Source organism: Equus przewalskii, chromosome 16 (genome assembly GCF_037783145.1).
Source record: "Equus przewalskii isolate Varuska chromosome 16, EquPr2, whole genome shotgun sequence".
Taxonomy (NCBI): Eukaryota; Metazoa; Chordata; class Mammalia; order Perissodactyla; family Equidae; genus Equus; species Equus przewalskii.
In genome coordinates this window covers 65,252,281-65,268,325 of record NC_091846.1, presented here as the reverse complement: position 1 = coordinate 65,268,325, position 16,045 = coordinate 65,252,281, and positions in this window count along the sequence as shown.

The window sequence follows — 16,045 nt, the reverse complement described above, 5'->3', positions numbered from 1 at the left end:
TCCTTAGCAACTTTGAGATACATTTGGTTGTCATCTGGTTGGACTCCCAAACTATCATATCCCTGGTTAATACCATTTGGAATTTAATTAGTCTTTGGCTAACAAAGGAAACCAGACAGTTTAGGATGCAAGGCCCAAAGAGTAGAAGAAGCAGAATAGCCACTAGAGGCCCCAAAAGTGGTAGAAACCAAGTCCAGCTGGGAAGAGCCTGTTTAACCCCATTCCAAATCTGTTTTGTTGGATCCGGTTGGCCTTTTTCATTTAACCAACTTGCCTCTCCTTGTAGCCTAGTGGTGCTATAGATATAGGCACTCCAGGGGGAGCACAGGTCAGGGTGAGGATAAGTATAGTTATGAGAGATCACAGAAGATGAGTCCCAAGACCTCCATGGGGATAGGATGCCAGCCCACCAAGGACTTATCTTTGTATCTCTGGAATAAGAGCTTCAGTTCTGAAAGGAGCTCTTACGACAAGTCAGGATAGCTTGGAGTTTCCAAGTCTTCTGGTTAGGGGTCCCTGTTGACTTGGGCGTGGTGCACCCAAGGGGTGACTCCCTGTAATTTTAGGGCAGAGTGAGTGGTTAGGATTACCAGATAATGCCATTCCACTGAGGAATGAGCTGGTCCTGTAGGCTCCCAGTTTTCCATGTTTTTAAGTATAGCCAATCACCAGGCTTGAAGGGATGGAGGGCCAGGTCCATGGGGCCAGGCAGAACCTGGTTGCCATGTTCTGAGTGCTTTCACTGTTTCCCCTACCTGAAGGGCATACTCTAATTGTTCTCCCCTACCTCTGGTATTCCCCAGTTGGCTTTTTGACTGGAAGAATTGGAGTGTTGCCTGACAATTGGCATGGCCTGATAAGGCTTTGATAGATCAAGTTCTTTATGACGGGGCCATACCATTTAGGGCATCCTGTCTGAGAGGATATTGTTTAACATTTGGGCACTTGTGCCCAGGTTTTAGTTCAACAATCATAGGGTGTGCTCAGATGACTTGGGTATTTACCTCTGGTAATTCTATTAAGTTTCCCTTTAAATCTTTTGACTCAGTCTCTTTTGTCAGGAGTGTAATCAGCTGGTGACCAAAGGCTGAGGGGACATTTACCTCCAATTGGTCCCCTTTCAAATAAATGGAGGCTCTTAATTTATGTAGTAGGTCCCTACCAAGCAAAGAAATAGGACATTCTGGCACATATACAAGGGAATGGGTTAACTGTTTTTCACCTAATTTGTAGCTTAGAGGTTTAAGAAACTGCTTGTTCCCTGGGGCCCTTGACACACCCACTATATTACATTTTTGGCAAGTGAGTTTGGAGATTTGTAGCCATATATTTGAGGTAACTAGAATATTTTAAGATCCAGCCCAGTTTACAGGTAGAAAACAAAATCCTAAAATATAATTAATAGAACTAGAACCTAATATCCACAATTGTGTATTATAGTTTCTACTGAAACATAATTTTTCTAAGATTACCCTCTTTTTTACCAAAGATAGCCAAATTAAGACTTATTGGTTTGTAAGGTAAGTCTAGTTTCAATAAACTTGTCCGAATTATTCACATAAGTACAGCAAGAATAGCAATCAATTATATAGGTTCTTTCAAATCTGCTTTACTGGAACTTTTTATTAGGAATCTCAGATTGAAATTTAAAGGCCTCTTGAGGCAAGGCCAAGCAAAGCCAAAGACTTGTCATCAGACTCTGCCCGCAATATCTACAGATCCTTGAGGTTCCCTGCAACTGTTGGAGGAGTGACCTTCTTTACTCACCTGGTGAGGTTGCTGGGAACCCTGTAAACAAGGTACCAGGCCAATATCTCCAAGTGGCTTTATTTCACAAAGTCAACCTTTATTCCTCAAAAGCTGTGTGGTCATAGCTGAGTCCATACATGTTTCTCTCAAATATGACATTACAGTCAAACCTTGGGTCATATGACCAATGTTTCCAATTGTGTCCTGTTATAAGGAGAACAGATTTTTATTGAACTTATGCAAATAACTGTATTGTTATGAAAACAAAACTCAGTCACTAAGAGTTTCCAAATTCTGGTGGGATCAGGTAGGGAGAAAAAGACAGCTATTTCAATTCTGCTTACAAAAGTATAATTTACAAAATTGCTATAAGTCATACTTAGCTTGAGAGGAAAGAGAAAAAGATTTCCTTAAATTGGAAAAAACAAAACATTAAAAAATCAGCAATATTTCAAATGAAAAAGTCATAAAAATGACAATCATCCTCATCAGTTCATTCAGTCCCATGTCACCAACTCTTGATCTTGATCTTTTTTTAGCAGTTTCATGAAGTCATCAGTTTCTCCATTAGAGTTCTGTAATTTCTTATCCAACTCAGTCTTAGGATATGAAAGTTTATAAGAAATCTGTTTTCTACAGCAAGTGTCAGAGTCCTTTCCATGAATTTCTCTGAAGATGAAACATATTTTGCAAAAGCATCAGAGTAAAACGATAACTGTCTGTAAATGACAAAAGACTTCAAAATGGCAACTGACAAAGAAATTTGGTTAATTCTATGACATACAACACTTCAGGATAATAACTAGAATTATGACTGATAACCAGGACAGATAAGAATTTTAGGAATGTCATATAATTTTTAAAACACTTATATCAATAACATTTACCCACATAATACCACCTACAAAGTTTTATCACCACTTATTTGACAATGCTTCCATGTAATTTAACATACCAAATGAGCCTAACTAGTTTAGTACTTCTTGATAGGAAGAGAGAGAACAAATTTCTTTGAGTAGTCATGGGGCTAATTGGAAATTCTTAAAGTTTCCCCTCTCTCCTTTTTTTTAAGTCAAAAGAAAGACTTTAATTTGGGGGGAGGTTCATCAAAAAAATCAAAAAGTTTTAAAACATTTTAAAAAGTTTTAAAGCATTTAAAACAAAGTTTAGTTACCAATTCAATCAAAGTGACAACAGAAACAATCAAAAAGACCTTAAGAGAGAGACGGTCTTTTTGAACATAGAAAATTATTTTAGCAAAACATAGATTTTCTGTCTTTTAGGTAGACTTACTCAAAAATAAAGAAAAACCTTTTATAACTTCTTTATCAAGAACAGAGAAAAAAATTCAAAAAAAAATCTTTTTAAGAAAGAAAGCCAAATTCTAATTTTTGCACCAGCTTACTTTCTATATTAAAACACATTTACTTAATTAAATTAGTTTCAATCTTACCAACTTGACCATGCACAAAACTCCTCAGGGTTTTACTTCCATCAACCTTCTGTCACTTATTTTTCACACTCAGAATTTGTCTCATTCTTTCCTTTGTTCCCCCCTCCTAGTACTTTAGGACAAATTTATCTTTCTTAACAAAACAAAAATATTTCCATTATTTATACCTTCTTTACTCAAAACATATATCTTACTTTCCTTGAATACAAAGATGTTTTCCTTATTAAATTTTTTAGTAGTTTTAATTACATATATTAATTAGAATTCTTAACCCTTACAGACTTTAATTTTTAGTGAAAACTGAAAAGCAAGCAATTATGAACTGTCCTTTACATTAGCATTCTGTGACTTAGCAAACTCAAATACTTTTTATAATTTCTAGAAACATGTTCCCTTTGTCAACACAAAATAACTACTAAGCATTCTATAGATAAGAGAAATAAGGTGAGTTGTACTTGAGCCAGAGTGACGATTATAAACCAGGAGGGCCTTAGAAAGCATTCCAGAGATCTTTTTAGAACAAAGGACGTATATCAAACACACCCAGGATACATTTTCATCAAAGTTTCAAAGAGGAATTTAGTTGCAAATTAGCAGGTCAACATGATCCTGATGTTGGCAAAGGGACTAATCCCTGCATTACCAATAGGGCAAGGAGGGGAAGTTTGCATTCTTGTGTTAAGAGAGTCCATTCTTTACTTTAATGGATATGCAGATGTACAATGCATTTTTGATCGGCCATAAGTCAGGCTTCTTTAATACAACTCAAATCAGTTTTGAACCTGAATAGCTACCCTATATACCTCAATATGTGAAAATCTCTTGTCACCTTAAAGTACAATTTTTTTCTTTTCTTTCTTTTTTTTCCCTTTGGTGAGGAAGATTGGCTCTGAGCTAACATCTGTTGCCAATCCTCCTCTTTTTGCTTAAGGAATATTGTCAATGAACTAACATCTGTGGCAATCTCCTTCTATTTTGTATGTGGAACACCACCACAGCATGGCTTGATGAGCAGTGCATAGACCTGTACCCAGGATCTGAACTTGTGAACCCTGGGCTGCCGAAGTGGAGCATGCAAACTTAACCACTATGCCACCAGGTTGGCCCCTATAGTAAAATTTTTTAGTAAAATATGGGACGTGTTTACTAATAGACTCAAACATCTTTTAGTTTCTCTGTAATAAGCAGCTAAAAGTAGATAAACCTATATTTAATAATTAATGTCTAATATGTTATCTTATTTAGAAATGATATAAATACTAAATGAATCTTTATCATTTAATTTAACCTAGCAAAACTTCAAAGTTTCAAGTTACCAAAGACATTTTGGAAGCTGTTTTAGGTACTCATGTCGCAAACTATAATTATTGCTAGAAGTTTATCTATAAACCCTATCTCACTTACATCTAGATTATTTGCTGGTAGCAATCATATTTCGATTACTCACAAAGACTTTATTTGACACTAAAGCAGTCAGCCATCATCTAAAGTTGTTTTAAGTACATACATCATAGCACATAATTATTGTTAAAAAGTTTCCCCCATAACTTTTACCTTTTGTACATTTATTTAGTTTACCTGTTTCCAATAATTATTTAGATTGCCTATAAAGCCTTTGAGACATCAGACAAAATAAGTTATCATTTTAAGCTATTACGTTGCTCACAAATTTGTAACAGGGATACCACAAGCTTATTTGACTAGCAAACTCAGGCTGCATGCCTGCATCATATCCAATGCTGATAATTTTAAGACATGCCTATTTTAATCAAACCAACTAACTTAAATAAGCTTTTATTTACCAACGCTTATTTCATATCACATTAACTTGAAAGATATTTGGGTAGTTTCTATTACATTTAGAAATAATTTATGTAAATGCTTACTTTAAGCCAATTAAACAGAGCTCTTAACTTCGACCATACCATCCGGAGGCAGAAAAATATCTCACATTTATAACATACATATATAGACACACACATAAACAACAGAAAGATGAAACAAAGATTTTATAGCCTCTGTTTTAAAACTTTTCCTTAGGGGTCAGCCCCTAAGGAAGTGGTGTAGTGGTTAAGTTTGCATGCTGTGCTTTGGCAGCCTGGAGTTCATGGGTTTGGATCTCGGGCTCAGACCTACACACCACTCAACAAACCATGCTGTGGGAGCATCCCACACATAAGATAGAGGAAGACTGGCACAGATGTTAGTTCAGGGACAATCTTCCTCGAGCAGAAAGAGGAACATTGGCAATAGATTTTACCTCAGGGCCAATCTTCCTCACCAAGAAAAAAAAAAAACCCAAACAGGAAGAGAACTGGATTTGAAAATTACAAGTCGATACCAATTGAGATTCATTTACTAGCTGTGTGACTCTGATCTGGTCCTCTGATTCCTCATCTATAAAATGAAAAGAATAAAGTTAAAAAATAATAATACTAAATAAAATAATTAAAATGTTCCTCAGATTTTTGGGCAAGGGTGTTTTCATAGCCGTCGCATCTCCAAAAGCTTCTTTCCCTGTTTTTTTTCTTTCTGTCTTAGGAACCTGGGATGGTCTGGATAATAGCTCCCACAGGTCACAAGTTTTTGAGATTAATAGGGGTGGTTAGTTACTTATCAAAGGACTGATACACTATCCAGTTACATTATCCTTAATTTGCTTCTTCCCTCTTGGTACCTAGTTTTATCTTAATTTAGGGAAGAAGATCAAGAAAAAAACCCTACCCACTTCTAATTTGACCAAATTTCTGATCATAAATTACCAAATCTTGTCAAGTTTCAGGTGGGACAAACAGTAACTATTCTTGACAGCATTAAAAACTCCGTTATTATTATTATTATTTATTTTAGTTTCCCTTGGCTGTTTAAGGGTAGCAGTTCCCAGAAAGTCTCTTGGAGTCTCATTAACCCTGGGAGGGGCTCATATTGGGTCCTCCCTCCAAGGTGGACTGTTGTAAAGCCATGACTTAATAAGTGCACTTAATGATTTTACCTAATTGGAACGTTTCTTCTAACAGCCAATGTACAAGTTTTGGAGGCTCACAGGAGCCCCAAAGTGGCCACTGAGATTTTAAATTATCCCTGGTTATCTTGATCCAAAGATTCTTTTCTTTTTGCAATAAGAATCCTTTTTAGAGCTGTTTTGAAGTCAATTTGACCATTTTAAAGTGAGATCTCCTTTACCATGCTTTATTAACATAGCCTGAAGGGTGGATTTCTACGCCTTCACAACATCAGGCAAAGGAAACGTTTCCCAACGAGACACAATATTTCTCTTCGCAATATAATTCAAAATACAATCAGGCATAAGAGATGTAATAATTTTATTCAAAGCCCATCACTCCTAGCAGGTCCTGCTAGAAGAAGATTAGCAAAAACACATAAAGGAACCAAAACCCTGAACAGCTGTTCTTACCTCCTTCGGTCACCACCTCAAAACCTCCCACTGCGATGTCTTGGCCGCCAGGGTCGGGCTGCCCCAGCTGTGACCTGGGGTGATCAGGCGTCCCTGATCCCTCACCCAGTCCGTCCCTCACAGACTGGGTACCAGTCCTTGGGAAAGGGCCTCCACTAAGGGACCGGCAAAACTATTCCTGATGAGAGGGGCTCCCTCAGTCCACTCCTGGGGAGAAGCCCCTCTTCTCCCTTAGTCCTGCGTGCGCACACACACCCTGTTCTGATGCTACAACGAAGGTAGGCTTTATGTTGCCTCCCAGGAGAGCCCCCTTGACTGGAGGGCAGAAGACAAGAGGCTAAGTGCGGCAGCAGGTGCCGGTTTGGTAGGAGTCAACGGGGAGAGTCTCGAGGCCAAGCCCCGGGCAGGACAGCCCTGATTTCCCTCCCATTCACGAGCCTCCAACAACCTCGGTGGGTTGTCCCAAGACGTGGTTCCACACCCCACTGCTTCACCTGTTGGGAGGCCAGAGGCCAGAATCAAAGCGAGGAGCCAGCGACTATTCCAGTTCTGCCAGACTCGCCATATTGTGTTAGTGAGCCCCAAGGGACTGGCGACCTGCAAGTCCTTTTGCCTGGAGCCACCACTGCCGACAGAATGAGACCAGGTTCGGGATAGCAGAGCAGAAACGTTATTCATTGATGAATGCTTGGCAGAGGCAGAGCTCGTGCTCTAAAACACCTTCTCCCCAAGGGGAAGGTAGCAGGGTTCTTTTGGGATGTGAAGGGGGACACGTCTCTGTGTCATCGCTCAGGACAAGGGCATATGGAGCACGCACAGATCTTCCCTTCTGGCACACGACACATTTGGACGTTTCCTGTTCTGGACTGCACCCCATCGCCATCTTGGACCTTTCCAGTTTGGACCGGTTCTGCCGTTTGGCCACCTGGCATTGTTCTGCCTTGGTTCCCGTAAGCAAGCACAACTTAAAAACAAAAATTAGAAATGGAAAATGTTTTAGGGACTTCCCTGGGTGACATTACCAGCCTCTCTCCTTTTGCCTACTTAACTACTGCCTTCTAATCCTTTAGAAGACCTCACTCAGCTCACAGGCTACTCCAGCAAAGAATCCTTCCCTGACCACAGTGCTGCGAAGTAGCCCAAAATGAAAGGCCCCTTGGAGAGAGAAACCAGTCCATCCTGGCGCTCTCAACCATCTCAGCTCAGGCCTGAAATGTTAGTGAGGCCGTCTGGACACCGAGTGCCCACTGTCCACAAGCACACAGGTGAGCCCAAGTGAGCCCAGCAGCCAAACTGCCTAATCAATCCTCACAATTGTAATAAATAAATAACTGACCATTGTTTTAAGCCACCTATGTCTTGGGGTGGTTTGTTATGAAGTAATAGACAACTGGTTCATTCTTACTGGAATTCTTGAGTTGCGCCAAAAGAGAGCTCCCTGATCAGAGGTGGAATTTTCCCTTCACCTCCCGGCTCTGTCAGCCCTCACAGGACTGTTGGTCAAGACCTGAGCTTCTGAGTCACGGTCCACTTGAAAGAATGCTGCTCTTGTCCCAGCAGGTCAGTGAGTAGAGGGGGAGACACGGTTCCTCCTTCCCGTTTCGCCATCCTGTCCTACCAGCCTCCCTAAGACTGCAACTCTACGCTGGGCAGGAATCTTCCAATTCAGTTAACTCAGGAGTTGGAATAAATTCAACAGGGGATTTCAGTGCAGGAGGGAATGGCTAAAGTTTTTGACAACTTGTCTTTTCCCAGATTCTAAGAGAGAAATAGCTTAAAGAATTAGGTCCTTCACCAAAAGATCCCTTCGTGGGAACTCCCCATTGCCAACATCATTCCTCTTGCCCTTGGGTTTTTATTGAGGGCCCTCCTTCAACTCTCTTCCTATGAGTCTGTACCCACCACCTTCGGGAAATCCATCCTAAAGGAAAGCCTCATTCCCACAAAAGTCCTACCACCTGAATCCATCTCCATTCCTCTAGGCAGTCAGGCAAGTCTCAAGTCTACACCACTCAGTGTAGAGTGGTGGGGGTGTTCCTTGGGGCATGGGTCAGTAGGGTGGGGGAGTCTGAAAGAGAAAATGCTCTAATGCTGGTGGCTCCTGGGTTGAGTGTGAGTATGGGTCTCCAGGACAATGGATTTCGTTCAAGAATTCCACCTCTGGGGGCCAGCTCCATGGCCGAGTGGTTAAGTTCGCACGCTCCACTGCAGCGGCCCAGGGTTTGGATCCTGGGCGCGGACATGGCACCGCTCGTCAGGCCACGTTGAGGCAGCGTCCCACATCCCACAACTAGAAGGACCTGCAACTAAGATATACAACTATGTACCGGGTGGGTTTGGGAAATAAAGCAGGAAAAAAAAAAAGATTGGCAACAGTTGTTAGCCCAGGTGCCAATCTTTAAAAAAAAAAAAAAGAATTTCATAAGTGTCTGTTTCTTTGTTTTTGACCTGATGGAACGATATAGAGTAGGTCTGTATAGCTCACCTGACTTTGATCAGGAGGTAAGGCACAAGTTTCCAAGGATGGACATCACTTTTCAGGGGAACAATGCAGACTACACTCATATTTAAGAAAGAAATAGGGGCCAGCCCCATGGCTGGTTAAGTTCACGTGTTCCACTTTGTCAGCCTGGGGTTTGCCAGTTCAGATCCTGGGCGTGGACCTATGCACCACTCATTATGCCATGCTGTGGCAGCATCCCACATAGAAGAACTAGAATGATCTGCAGCTGGGATATACAACTATGTACTGGGGCTTTGGGGAAAAAAAGAAAAAAAAGGGGAAGATTGGCAACAGATGTTAGCTCAGGGCCAATCTTCCTCACCAAAAAAAGAAAGAAACAAGCAAATAATTTCCTTAACTATCCCAGGGCTTCTCCCTTATCTGGATCTCTAGGACATATTACACTCCGTTATTGGGCAGAAGAGGGTTTGATTTCTTCCTGCCCCATCACAGCATGGCCTACTAGAATATGAAGGGGACTACCTTATTTATTTCTTTTCCTTCTTCTCCCTAAAGCCCCCCAGTACCTAGTTGTATATTCTAGTTGTGAGTGCCTCTGGTTGTGCTATGTGAGATGCTGCCTCAGCATGGCCTGATGAGTGGTGCCATGTCCACATCCAGGATGCAAACCGGTGAAACCCTGAGCCAAGGAAGAGAAGCGGGTGAACTCAACCACTGGGCCACAGGGCTGGCCCCCAGGGGACTACCTTATCTTTAATGACTGGTTCCTTTGTTATCCCTAGAGATAATCCTGATGAAGAGGAAGAGACCAATTTCTTCCCTTATGCCTGAAGGTCTCATACGGGAAAGTATTAATATAATATTTTTTGTTTTGTTTTGTTGTTTTTTCACCCATAAGGTAACTCCCTTTTGGTAGAGGCTTGATGTTTCTCCTGAAGTGAGCGGTAATCCCTGGTGTCCTTCACCTGAGGGAGAGGAGTAGGTATTAGTTAAGTGGAAAGGAAAGGGCATGGACATTAGGGTGCATAGGGAACCAGGTGGGCTCCCGGGGGATGGGCTAAGATGGCGCTGTCAACATGGAAACAGGGTCTCTATGCTTGTCATGCAGAGGATGAAGAACAGGGATTATACCCTCAAACAGATCATAAATAAGGTTATCTAGATTTAAGAAGAGTTCTTGTTTATCTTCCTATTGTTGTCTCTTAAATTTTAGCAAAGTCTTGTTTCAGCTTTCCTGGGCAGATTTTTTTTTTTTTTAAATCAACTTTGCTGTGGGATTTTAAAGGAAGGATGTAACTGGGCCCTCGTCCACTCCCCAGCTGCCCTATACATGCTTCATCTTCTTCTCTGGCATTCTCTCGTCCTGGCTCACACATCCCTGTCAGCCTGCTGCCTCCCATCTCTGAATTTTCCAGACCCCAGGTGGGAAATCAGGGCTTTTCTGCTTTACTCATAACACTAGCTGACAGCATGGAGGTCTCTTCTACCAAGCTGCCAGCTCGCCTGGCTTCTCTCAGGAGGCAAGGCATGAGCCCTCTCTGGGGAGGTTTAGGGGTGGTGACAATTGGTGGCAAGGATCTCCAGCTCTCTGCCTCTCATTCCCAAAGCGTTACTCTCCCCCAGCTTGGGTTTTAACCTCTCTCCTGTGGAGGAAACCTTGGTTGGCTAAGTATTCTTGCAAATTATGTTGTTTGTGCCAGCACTGGTGCCCTTCAAACTAAACACTCAGGAACTCCATTCTTTCCTTCTTTTTGCCCTTTGTGTGGCCTCCTATTTCTCTGATGCCAAGTGGTGAAGGAGAAAGGGCAACAGGGTAACCAAGGCGTCACAGGGATGCAAAAATGACATTGTGCTATTGTGTAAGGGCGCCTTTCCTTCCAGTCACACGAAAGGGTCCAACATCAGGCCATTCCCGCTGCTGCTCCAGAAGACAAGAAGGATTATACAGAAGAGCATGTGACGCCCGGGATCAGACCACAGGCCCCAAGAACTTCAGAAGTTGTTCAAGGAGGCAGAAGATCCCATCAGAAACTGTTGAGGGGGAAGAGGAATCCTCTGACAGAACAACACGCACATAATAGGGAGGAGTTAAGAAGCTGCCAAGCAGGATTTAGCCTACAAAGGGCTTTTATGTCCACCTCTGCCCTGTGTGAGCACAATGTGCACATCAGCTGTTGTGTCCCACCAGGCTGGAAGCTGAGAAATGGAACCAAAACAGAAGTTGCCTGGTAAATGTATTTATTCTGGAGTTTTTCTAGCCTACCTAGCAGCAAAAGTGGCAAAGCTCTGAAATTGCCATGGAGACCTAAATCAACTTTACAAATGCTGGCCCCTGGCCTGATTTCCAGACAAAGGTTTTCTTTATCAGATAAAGTTTCCAGATTCCTGTGCTAATACGTACTATTCGTATAAGCAGGAGACTGATAACTACATGGAGACAAAATGTTTATTTAATATATTCTAAACAAAATAAGACATCCTAGTAGCAAGAAGAAAACATTAACAGCCACTATTTTAGTTTTTGGATAGTCTTTAAAATTCAAATTGAAATAATGATTAAAGGTAGAAAAAATGCTCTATATCCTGTGTGACCCTTGAACCAGCAGCAGCAGCCTCACGTGGGAGAGAGTAAGAAATGAAGGGGCCAGCCCCATGGCCTAATGGTTAAGTTCAGTAGCCTCTGCTTTGGCAGCCTGGGTTAGGTTCTTGGGCACGGACCTACACCACTCAGCCATACTGTGGCAGTGACCCTCACACAAAATAGAGGAAGACTGGCACAGATGTTAGCTCAGGGCAAATCTCCCTCAACAAAAAAAAAGAAAAAGAAATGCAGATTCTCAGGCCCCAACCCAGACCTACTGAATCCGAATCACATTTTAACAACATTCCCAGGTGGTTTGTGTAAACATTGAAGCTTGTGAGGCACTGATCTATGCAACTATAAAACTATTATAAATAGTAAAGGCACATATATGTTCATGAGAACAGACTGAAGTCTTTGGAACAGGGCAATTAATATGTTAAAATAATATTTATTTCATATAAGATACAGGTTGTTATTGTAATTATTACATAATTGTTCTCCATAAACCTTGCATAGTTTTGATTTTTAAGATAAACATTTACTTTTAGTTCGGAATCCTATGTGTTGGGAAAATTGGCAAAGGCAAGTTGCTTCTAATTTTCAGATCTTCAATTTGAAGACAAATGAGAATGCTTCTTTTTTTCTTTACTTGAGAGTAAAACCAAAGATGATGAGGGTCTTGGAAACAACTCCAACAGCGGCTCTAGGACAGAGGGTGTGATGGAGGTTGTGAACTAGACGTTGAGCCGGGTCGGGGAGAGCAGGATTCTGAACAGGAAGATGTTAAGCTTATTCTGGATGAGAGCCAGGCACATTCAAACAAAATAATGCCTCACGGTCACTGGCTGCACCTCTCCCTGTATGTCATTGCCCACAGGAGGACATAGCTGTTACCACCAATTTAAAAAGCAAGACTGAGTGCAGTCCATAGACACTGGGTCAGTGCACCATCCTCATGCTGGTGGGCAATGCTCTTGTTTTATGCAGCTGCCCAGAAGAGGGCATGGCATGGTTCAACTGAATCCTTGACCACTTCCAGTGAAAGGGACATTCAATGGGCGAGACAGAGAGCATCATGGCAGCCATGTTTAGGCATTAGGTGGAAATTTATTTTTAGCTGAAACCTAGTTCAGCAGTTACTCTTCTTGACAAATGAACTGGATTTTGAACCCAATTCCACTGTCACAGTGGGCAGAAGGCAGCAGGCTGTGAGCACAGATCGCTGGGCAAATAGAATCCACATAATCACAAGGCTTGCACATTCCATCCCTCAGTGATATATAAAAAGTAAGAGCAGGCTTATTACAGAGAATTGGAGAGAAGAAAATCCTCCCTAAAATTCCATTGAGTAAAAGACTCTTCTTAGTGGGAACCTTGAGCAATTGCACGCAGAAACCAAGAAATTATTCAACCATGAGTAAGAATGACTCTGATAGAAGGAAGCAAATATCCAACGGACCAGCAAAAGATGGAGAGTGGAATCAAGAGACCCCAAATACTACAAGAAAAAGGGCCGCAAACAAGTCATTTCCTTAGCCATATATGCCTGAGAATGTCCCCAGGTTCCTTATTAAAGAACAAGAAGTTAATATCAGAGTTTCCACTGTACATATTCATAGTTTGTTGCAAATAAATATATTTAAGTAAATGTTGTAGCAGCAATTCTCAAAGTATAATCTGAAGACTCTTGGGGGTCCTCCAGACCCTTTCAGGAGGTCTGTGAGGTTCCCCCTTTTCCAATTACATGTCAGGGTGAGGACAGATTTTCCTCATGTCCTTCAACTGAAACAACAGCTTAAATGCAAAAAGCAGTATGAGAATCCAGCTGTTATCTGTTAGGCTAATGGACACTAAAGAGATTTACAAGTACGTAAAACAATGCCACTATCCTCACTAACATCTTTTCTTTTAGAAAATAGAGTGATTTTTAAATAAAAATATTTATGTCAACCTGAATGGGTTTATCATTGTTATTTTTAAGTGACAATAAACATTTTAAATACTTTTTAGTGTTAATCTTTAATATGGCAAATATCAATAGATTTAACCATACAAACAAAAGCTCTTCAAGAATTCTCAATCGTAGTTAAGAGGGTAAAGGGTTCCTGCAGTCAAAAACTTTGAGAACCACATCTCGAGAGTTTCTCCTTTCACAGTTAGAATCCCTACATTCTCAGTCTGTATGTTAGTCTTTGAAAAGCATTCAGAAAGTTCCTAGTGGAAGAACCCTGGCTGTTATAAGGGTCTCCCAATGCGAGCCTGAACTGCCAGGATAAATCAGAACTTCTTGAATCTGTCTGTTTTCTTCCTCAAAACCTCCCTGTCTCTCCAATTCTCTCGATAGCATTCTCTATGATCATTTATTATGGCAAAAGACTTCCAGACAATCCATAGGTCTGTGGACTTGTAGTAATTCAACACATTTGCAATGATTTTAGGAATGCCTCTGTTACATCTATCATGAAAAATTAAATTCTATGTTCGCCAGGCAAAAAATCCAACAGGTTATCTCAGCTGTGAAGTTTATCATTAGGATGCACGAGATAGGATTAAAAGTAGCTTGTCTAAACATGGAAGTAGCTCTCACGGTTAATCAGAAAGTGGAAGATCATTCAGCTTGTAGCACAGTTTGAACCACCAGGTTGTCTTTTGCACCACGTCTAAGGGGACCTACTGCTTCTTGGATACTCAAGTGCTCTCTGTTTTCAATGCTTCTGCTAAAGGACTCAGTATGTGTCTACTGAGAGAGAACCGATAGTCAAGGAGTAATCTTTTAGCACAGGGGTTCAATGGGGAGTAGCTTTCAGTTGACTCCACTCAAAAGCTACTGGCCACCCCGTAAAGGATGGTGAGTAGGGCGCCCTCATTGTCTCGCATGGTAGTGGTCTATTTGGGACCAAACATGTCTACCCATGTGTGAAGAACCATTCAGAAGGGGCTGTTGGCATTGTAGGTGCTTTGAGGCTTCTAAGAAGGGAGCTTGACCTGTCCAATGGAAACATGTCATTCTACTGCCTTAAAAATCTAGTTTCAATCCACTTTTCCAGCCATAATAGCTTCCACTTATTGAACATCTTCTGCATTCCAGGAACTGTAATAAGCACTGTCACATAAATAATAACTCTATGAAGTAGGTACTACTTTTTAGTACCCATTTTACAGATGAGAAACTGAGTTCAGAGACTATAAGTGTCATTCAACCAGAGGTGGAAGAGTTGTAAAAGATAGAAGACATGAATATGAATCTAAATAATTTAGATGTCAAAGTATAAAGTACTCATCTTCAAAGTGGGGCTCAGCTTCTGGGACACGAGGGCAGATTAACACAAGGGAACTGGGAGAGATGGGCTTTTGCATGTTACACCCAGGCCACCCGATCTTAAACATCACAGCACACTGCTGGGTAGAAGGAAGAGACAAATTACGCATAAGCAACAGGGACCTATCTGGGCAACAATCAGGGTTGGCTCAAAGCAGCAGGGTGATGAATAGGGGAGATTTCTTTCTTTCTTCATTTCCAATACCTCCGTCTGTGAACCCTTCCTGTCCAAGTCACCCAAGACAGGTATCCTGCACTCCTTTTGTGTCCCCATTTTCTCTGCATCTTCTTGGGGCCTAGCTGACAAAGCTCCTCAACCAATTTACCTGTGATGTTTAACTGTAGTTTAACATGAGACTTACCCTTGCCGAGGTAAGACATCTACATCTGGACAGTGAAGAGCCCTTGTTGGCTGGTGAAAAGCCAATACAACTGGCTTTGAGTCAAACGGTTGTGGGTGTATGCCCAGCTCTGAACTGTCACTGAGAAGATGTGTGGCCTGGGCAAATCAGGGAACTTCTATAAGCTCAGATACTTTTATTGTAAATTCAGATAATATCTTCCACCTCACAAGAGTATGTGGAGGATTGCCTGATGTATCCTACCTAAGAAAACCAAGCACCATCCCTGAATTCTGTGAATTCAGTGACAGTACTTGGATCTGAATCTTAATCCATAGGAGAGGGAATTTTAAGGCATCATTAATCAGTCATAGACATATTGGGCAAGGAGCAAAGTCACATTGTGTGGAGATTATATGGGCTAAGTTAAAAGAAAAAGAAAGAAAAACTGAAGGTCTCAGGCTAAATTACTCAGTTCTGATGGGACAAGAGAGGTAATGGCATTGAAGAGTAAAGGAGGCACTCCAAACTTTTCTATCACTTTATTGTAAAAGAGAACAAACCTAAAGCAATGTTGGGGGACTTGGCTGTGCAATGATATATTAGAGGTGCTTACAGGGCTTGCCTGACTTTAATTTCACAGTGTTATTGTACGATTCTTCTTTGGTTGAGGCTTCTGAATAGGTTGCATGAAGAATGACGACACTTCTAACACTCAAG